Source organism: Rosa rugosa, chromosome 2, assembly GCF_958449725.1.
Source record: "Rosa rugosa chromosome 2, drRosRugo1.1, whole genome shotgun sequence".
NCBI lineage: Eukaryota > Viridiplantae > Streptophyta > Magnoliopsida > Rosales > Rosaceae > Rosa > Rosa rugosa.
Window position 1 is genome coordinate 31,358,689 of NC_084821.1, and position 8,373 is coordinate 31,367,061.

The 8,373-nt window shown below is 39.7% G+C and overlaps 1 long non-coding RNA gene across 1 annotated transcript; it reads right to left on the bottom strand.

The window, feature by feature from the left end:
* Positions 1 to 4,334: 4,334 nt before the first annotated feature.
* LOC133733168 (uncharacterized) lies at positions 4,335 to 5,227 on the bottom strand. Its single transcript, XR_009857530.1, has 3 exons — positions 5,009 to 5,227; positions 4,856 to 4,880; positions 4,335 to 4,785 (listed from the first exon to the last, which is right to left on the bottom strand). It is a non-coding gene; the product is annotated as an uncharacterized LOC133733168 (long non-coding RNA).
* Between the last annotated feature and the right edge of the window lie 3,146 nt (positions 5,228 to 8,373).

Genomic DNA, 8,373 nt, shown 5'->3' on the forward strand with positions numbered 1-8,373 from the left:
AATTTTTTACCACACTCATAATTTATTGTAATGATCACATCCAACGGTTAGTTTTTTTATTATCTTTGAATTGATAGATGTTGCTCTTTGGAGTGTATGATATATAAATATAAGTTTATTATAAAAAAATTAGTATATTTAAAGATTTATTTGTAAATAAAGCCCGCAAGGCCCGGTCCGCTACTATTTAAAAATATAGTAAGGCCCGGCCAGGCCCAAGCCCGCTATGAATGGGCCGGGCTTGGCCCGGCCCGGCCCGTTGATGAGGCCTAGATCATATAACTCTTATCCAAAATTTTTGTAAAATTTCCATCAATATTCGATATTTTCTTCGATTTTTTTTTTTTGAACTATTGATATTTCCATGATCTTCAATATTTTGGTCATTGTTTTGGATCAAGTTCTGCCCCAGATGCCCAATACCAATTTCCACCAAGGTTTTTCAGCCCGGTCTGTCAGAGACCTGGGACTCAGGCTAGGGCAATAAATTGCCCCAGAGAATGACCGAAAGGAGCCCAAGGCTCGAACCTGGCCCAAAACAGAAAGAGGGTGACATCAACAATCTCGCCCTGTAGACGAAGGACGCGCATTGCAAATGTAATTTTGTTGCGTACTGACTGACGTACAGGCAAGGGACGCGCTCCGCATGGGTGAGCGCATGCCATGTAACCATTGGCTCCTCTAGAAATTTGAAACCAACAGTCATGAAATCTAGACCGTTGGTTTCGATATGTTTCTTAAACTAACGGCATATAATTAATAAGAGAAGAAACGGTAACATAACAGTAATAAAACGGGAAGAAAAATTGATAAAAAAAAATTCTCTAAAAATACCCAAATCTGCTTTACCTCCCACACCCAAAAAACTTTATTTCATAGTTGTAACGTCCCGAACCCAAATTTACCAGTTTACGAGTCTTTCGATGGGTAAACGACATTTTCATTTACTTTTTGGCTCCGTTTCGACATTTTAGGGGGCCCTAAAAGTTGGTTTTTTGTTCGGGTCAAAATTTGAGAAAATGTTCTTCATGAAAGTCGTAGAGGACGTTAAACCGAGTTCGTGGACATGCAGCACGTTAAAATCGGAGCTGTAACGAAAAAGTTATATAAGTTGGAATGTAATGGAAATTTTGTAAATTGGAGGATTTTTTTTGGTATATGGGGGTTTCCCAAAGGGGAAACCCATCATTTTCAGGGGCTTCCATTTCTGGAAGCTGACGAGAGAAAGAGAGGGAACTCGAGAGAGAGAGGGAGATAGCCGGCAGTGGGTTTCCCGGCCTCACCACCGGCATTTCCGGCCACCTCCGGCCGTGCAACCGGGCTCCCATGGACGTCTCACCTTCCTCTTCCTCCCTGTGGCCACGATGCACGATGATAATGGTAGAATTCGACGCAGCAAGCTTGATTTCCGGCGAGCTCGTTATTGGTTTTCCGGCCAATTCGTGATTTTCCAGCCATGTTAGACGACTCCACCGTCTGGGCTTTTTAGCCCCTTCCTCCACGGTCCTAATCCACCAAGTTTCATGTTCCAATTCAGCTGGAGGAAGGTGAATCGAAGATTTGAGCTAAATTTGGAGATTTCGGATTTGAGGTAAATTCGACCCTTTAGACTGGAAATTGAACTTGACCACAGTTATGAAAGACGCTTAGAATGTTGAGTTGATGATGTTGGTAAAATTTGGTAGCCAGATATGGCGGTTGACCGGCGGCGCGTGGGGCCCAGGCGCAGCTGCCTGTGGCGGCGCGTGAGGGCGCGTCCGGCCGTTCCTGGTGAGTTGTTTTGGTCTATTGAGTAGTATATATTGTTACGAATTTATGGATAGGTGTTTGGTGGAAATTGGAGGAGGTTTGGATATTAATCGGAATTTTCGAAGTTCAATAGTTTGGTTATTGATGATTTATGAGAATTCCACTATCGGATTTCTCTCAGTTTTGCCCTAGAAACCTTCAATTAAAGAATTGGTGTAAATGATAAAGTTTTTGTGTCAATGGTGAAGTTTGGGTTAAATTGGAGAAGAAATGGAAATGTTAATTTATGAGGATTTGATGTGGGAATCGTATTTAATTTCCGGATTGTTATTCACGAATTATAATTGTGTACAGGGCGATATACCGAGTATTGCTCGATGAAGGAATTCGTATACATGATCGCCTAAATAGTACTGTGAGTGGACATTTATTTTAAATTAAATGTGAATGCAGTATATTATTATTTTCCGATTGAGGTTTAATTTATTATTTTGAATTATTGAGTATTACGATTTTATGAGCTAGATTTCTTGAGATTTATTATGCTCTATGAGTTACGGGATTTTTAGTGGATTTCCTTCCCGAAGGCTTTCAATAGATGTTTTCAGGCTATTTATTTATGAGTTATTGAGTTGGGAAACGATTTTCAGGAAGTGACTGATTAAGAAAATATTATGAGAATTATTGTTTTCGAATAGCAGTTTTATGAGGATTTACGAGTACGAAGGATTTAGCAAATATTTGAGCATGATTGAATTATTGAGATTTCTTTCCGAAATCATTTAATGATTTACAGAGTATTTGATTTATGCTTTCGAGGATTTATTGAGGTGTTGAGGTTTGAGATAGCGGGATAATCCTGAGTTATGCTTTCAGTGGATTACTAATGATTTATTGAAGTATTATCGAGTTTATTTCTGTGGCAACCCGAATAAGTATACCACAGCGCCGTAATATTAAGCCAATAGGAGCTCGATACGTCGTAGACGTACCGTAGACCTACCAACTTAATACTACAAGGCTTGTTGAAAATGCAATTTTTGGGAAAATGGGAGACCAAGAAAAACTTTTAAGAAAGGACTTTAAATCAACAACCCAACATTTAAATCAACAAGTCTGGAAAGCAACAAAATAAAGTGGCAAGTGCACTGTGATGCCTTAGGGCTTACATCATAACCGAAATGAAAGGGAGTTCAACAATAACAATACAACAAGGGGTGAGGCGCGCTCCCAGGTAGGCGGACCTCACAGAGTTCAACATAGAAAGAGAAGCTAGTAAATCGATAGAGTACCAAATGGGAAGAACTTCAAGCAACAGGAACAGCAACACACGGACTCGGCCAACGACCCACCTCTAATCCAAATCGTCCGGAACGACCTCGTTGTAACCTGAAATGTAGGGGTGAGCATTTCGTCCTCGCTAGCCCAATAGGGGCCGACCCAACCTTAGTTAGGTTTGAAATCTAATAGGTAAAACATAGCTACTAGAATATAGGTTGCGCGCATTTGTAAAATCAAGTAAAACAAATGCAAACAAAAACAATCACAGTTGTTTCGTTTCAGGAAATCATATGCAGCATGCTTCACACAATTTGGAGCTCCGAGATACTTACCTGCCGGCTAAAGTAAAATAAATCAGTGACCGACCTGGTTCGTCCTGAGTACGAGAACCAGCCAACTACTCTGTAGTCCTTGTGACTACAAGTAGCGAAAGTGTCCATTTCCTGGCTCTGAGTCTCCTATGACTGGTTCACTGTCCGTATTTACCTTTCCTTGACAAACATAGGAGCACAGCCCCCCCCCCCCCCCCCGGAGGTTCACGGTTATCGACACCGTGGGATCCCTAGGAATCTACGCGTCTAGGTCCCATTCACTTTCAGGTCACAAACACAACATACAAAAGGGTACAGTATCTCAACATGCAAGTCTAGCCTCGGTTTTCGCAATCAACAATTATCAGTTCTGAAAACACATGTATCGCGAGGCATCGACTAATGAACAACCAAAAATACTTGCAGGCAACATAATATCATACTAGAGCATTCCACATATATCGAAAAGCCTCTAACAAGGAAGGGACAGCTCACGCTACCTGGAAAATGCTGGCGTACTCCACACTCGGATGCTTTCCGCTTAAGCTTCCTTAACGATCGTGTTACCTAAACCATTACTTAGTTTGTAAGTAATTATCCAGGTAAACATCATGATCAACTTTAAGTAATCGCGCACACTAATTCATTTTTATTTCAATGAGACCATTAATTATTTCTTTCAACCTTTACCAATTTGGGAAACTAACTTCTTTCTTAAAAAGGAAAACGTCCTTATCGCTCCGCTAAACTTTCGCCAATCCGAGCGACCAAAGTTGAGTCGATCCTCACGTTTTACGAGGTCGGTCAACCATGGTCAACTCTCGAAGTTGACTTTTGACCTTTGACTTTGACTTCTGACTTTTGACCAAATATTCCTTTATTTACCATTATTTCTTATTTATAAAAAATAAATAAGTAAATAATTATAAATAAAGTTTTACTTTTACTTTTATCCATTTACTTCTCCTTTTTCACCTTTTCACTTTTACCATGACTTTTACCTCCACACTTTCACTTTTACCTTTTACCTCCTTTTTACTGAATTTACCTTTACTTTCACCTTCTTCACTTTTTACCACTTTACCATGGTAAAAACTCAATTAATCCAACTTTTACCATTTTCTTTATTTTCCCTTTTCTTCCAAGAACAAATCCATTTCTTTTCTTCTTCCTTTTCTTTTTCCTTTGGCCAAAACTACACAACTATAATTACCAAATCTTCAACAACAAAATTCCAACACTAAGAAAATTATGCTAATAAAATCCTACTTATTTATCCATCCTCAAATCTCTAATTTCACAATTTTTCCAACAACAACAATAGCTCAACATAAACCAAATCAATCAAATAAATTCCAAAAATTCTAGGGTTTGTCCAAAACCCATTCCTTACCCTTTCTCCTTCAAAAATCACGTCATATACCTTCTCCTTGGCCTTCTTCACCTACAAATCCGTCCATAATCAACATCTCAACCAAAAACTCGAAAACAAGGTTGCATGGATAGATCCTTACCAAAAATCCTTGCCAAACCCATAGCCTAGCTTGATGGTTCAAGGAGAAATCGGGTTCATGCAAACAAAATCACAAACCCAAATCAAAAACTCGGATTTAGGAAGAAAGATGTATAGATCGAAGGAATATAGGCTAGATTAGGATGGAAAATACCTTGATTTGAGCTTGGAAAGAAGAAATCACAAAAGCCCCAATTTTAGCTTCGGGTTCTAGGGTTTTTGGGGGATTAAATGGCTAAATTTCATGATTTTGGTTGGAGAAATGGAAAGAGGGAAAGAAGAGGAGAAAATCTGGAAATTTTGGTTGAAATCCGGATTCCGGCGACGGCGGCGGCCTGCGGCGGCGGCGATTTCCGGCGACCGGGTAGAGAGAGAAAGCTGAAATGAGAAATGAGGGGGATGGAGGCTAGGGTTTGGTGATGTGTTCCTTAAATACCTCTCCCAAATTTAATTGTGAAAAGTCAAATCTGCCCCTCCTTTTGGGCCAATGGGCTTGGGCTGCTACTATTTCATTTTCCTTTTAATTTTCTCAAGCCCACTCCGAAAATTACCACTTCAAACATCCTTATTTCTCCTATACTTCATCGAATCCTTTCGGGAAAAATTTTCCGAGCTTATCCTAAGCCTTGATACTTTAAAAATACTTTTCTAGACCCAAATTGGATTTTCTCTAAATTTCTTAATCCTTTTTAATGGCCTCAAAGTCTTAACCGAAGCGCGAATACTTGTGTACCATACGAATACGTAGTTTCAAACATTATACGACAAATTAAAATAAACAAGAAAAAGTACGGGGGTCTACAATTTCCGAAAGCAGGTAATTGTAAGAGGTTGTTTCCAGTTTATTGAGGAGGCTATCAGTCAGCGCATGCATGCATTACCTAGTTGGCAGTCCCTTCTAGGTAATAGTCTGGTTGGCAGTCCCTTCCAGACTACAGTCCGGTTGGCAGTCCCTTCCGATGCGTCACCGGGTTGGCAGTCCCTTCCAGGTGACATGAGGTAGTAGTTGGCAGTCCCTTCTCACTACCTGTGGTTAGTTGGCAGTCCCTTCTATCCACCGCCTCCTGTTCCGGTTGGCAGTCCCTTCCGATGCGTCATCTGGGTGGCAGTCCCTCCCAGATGGCATGAGATGACTAGACAGCAGTCCTTTCTAGTCATCAAACGAACCTCTTGAAAAGGATGCTTTATGAAAAGGATTGAGGATGAGATTTTAAGAGATTGCAGTAAAGTGATGAATGAAAGTATTTCCAAGATTGTTACTGCATGCGAGGTTTTAGAGAATAACTTGGGAAAGCATTTAGTTTTACTTATTCATTTGAAATTACTTATTTTTCGTCCACTCACTCTAACGGTTTTTATATGTTTTCCCCTGGGCCCTTTGGTTTTAAATGCCCAGTTTGCAGGCCAGTTTAGCTTGAGGTCGAGCGTACTTGGGGTTGAGGCATAGCTGTCATAGCTTCCGCATTATAAAAGTATTGGTCATTTATCTTGTAATCTACCTTCTTGTACGCCTAAGAAATAGATTGCTCTGATAACTTTTGAGATTAATATTCTTAAGTTCTAATTGTTTGTGAATTGGGAGATGTAGTGATACGGGGAGCAGGGTGGCTCCCGAAGAATAAGGGTGGATTATTTTAGAAGTGTAAATGTCTTTCTACAGGTTTTTTTTTGGGTAGTTCACTTTTAGAGGGAGTTCCGCCAAATTTTTGGTAGAATTTCTTCTAAGGTGGGCCCCGCAGGGCCACTTTGGATTTCATGCCGGGGCGGGTCCTGTCAGTTGGTATCAGAGCACTAGGTTGTAAGATTCTGTAGACTTGTTTCGATCTAGTTACCTTATATGCTTGATGTTACTCAGTACCTCCCGAGTGATGGCCCGACTGCAGCGGTTCCCCATCGTTTACTCTTCGGTTCTGAAGTATTCATCAAGTGTGTAAGGTACATGGTTAGTTGATTTTCCTTCAGGTGCTATGCCTCTTATACGCCGACGTCATAGGGATTTCTCTGCATATCAGATTGTTTACGTGTTTTGCACCTTTTCCTGGTGATGTTGATGTTAGATTACCTTACAGGGTTGAGTTATGCTACGAAATGTGATCCGAGGGAATGTGGTGGTTATCTCTCCCTCGATGCCAACAAGTTTGTTGGGGTAAGGTTTAAGGTGCAAGACTGGAGTTCGATTTCGTGTTTGATTGTTAGAGTTGAGTGGGCATAGATTTGGGTTGTCTCAGTCTGCTATAAATTGCTTTGGAATCAGAGTTGTTGATGGAAATGGAACTAGTAATATTAGTGGTTCTAACGTTGAACCAAGTTTCAGGAGATGTGTTACGTGATGTGATGTGGCATGTAAGTGACATTTGTGATATCATTGATAGTTGTTGGAGATTGCTTGGAAATCATGACTGGTTATCTTAGGTCTTTGACCTGACCATGATATTTGGATCTAGTTTTGTTCGGATTGGAAGAAATTGATTCTAGATACATTGACTTATAATTGATCCTTTTGAAGTTTTGGATCGTATTGAGTAAGGAGATAGACAGAATTTAAGTTTTTGATATAGTTTTATGTTTGAAACTTGAGTATTTAGTTGGACGCATAGGGCTTTACAATCGAGTTACGATCTTTGCCAATATTTAATTGAGAAGATTAGAAACAACTTTTGTATATGAGATTGTGCCTATGCGTGTACTTAATTGGTTATCCGTTTTGGCTGAAATGGTTGTACCTAAAGTTTGGAGAATAGTGGTAGTGATATCGTTGGGTATTCATAATAGTATACGGAGTATGATTCGAGTTATAAATTGTGGAGCCTTGAAAATCAATTGTGATAGATTCTTGGTGAAGTTTTTGCTAGACAGTTGGATTGTGATTTTGTAAGAGTGGTTAGTGGAATAGCATTGAGGAAATAAGTTTCCCAGTTGGCTCCGGAAATATTTCTAATTAAGGTTTGACCAGAATTCTTGTTATATGTGGGTCAAATGTAATGCGGTTTGTCTGTGCAGTGACATATTTCAACGGTGATTAAATGGAGGAATTGGATCGCCATGTGGTTGGATTAATTTCATATTCTAGTACCGCTTTGTGTGATAAGAGATGTTAGACGGGTATCTGTTTTGCATCAAGGTTGTTGTTCGAGGAAAGACTCTGTGAACGGTGTTTGTCATCTAGGAAAATTGGTTGTTGCTTGAGTTGCATACGTATATTAACGGTTTGCTTTTGAGGAATTAAGTGAATTTTACTACCTTGGTACCGTTACTGGTGGAATTGGTTAAACTGTTTGAGATTTAGTTCTCACTTTAATTGATCTTTCTACCGTATGGTGGACCATATTTGGAGAAGTATAGGAAGTTATTGGTACGATTGCCATCACTGGTTTATAGGTACGATGACTTAGCAGGATGTTGGAGTTGAGTTTGAAAATTAATTGTTTGGACCTTGGGTTTTATCAAGGGTTTCAATTGACACTTGAAATACTAAATTGTTGAGCGACTATGATTGAGTTGTGTTGTTGGATTTATGTT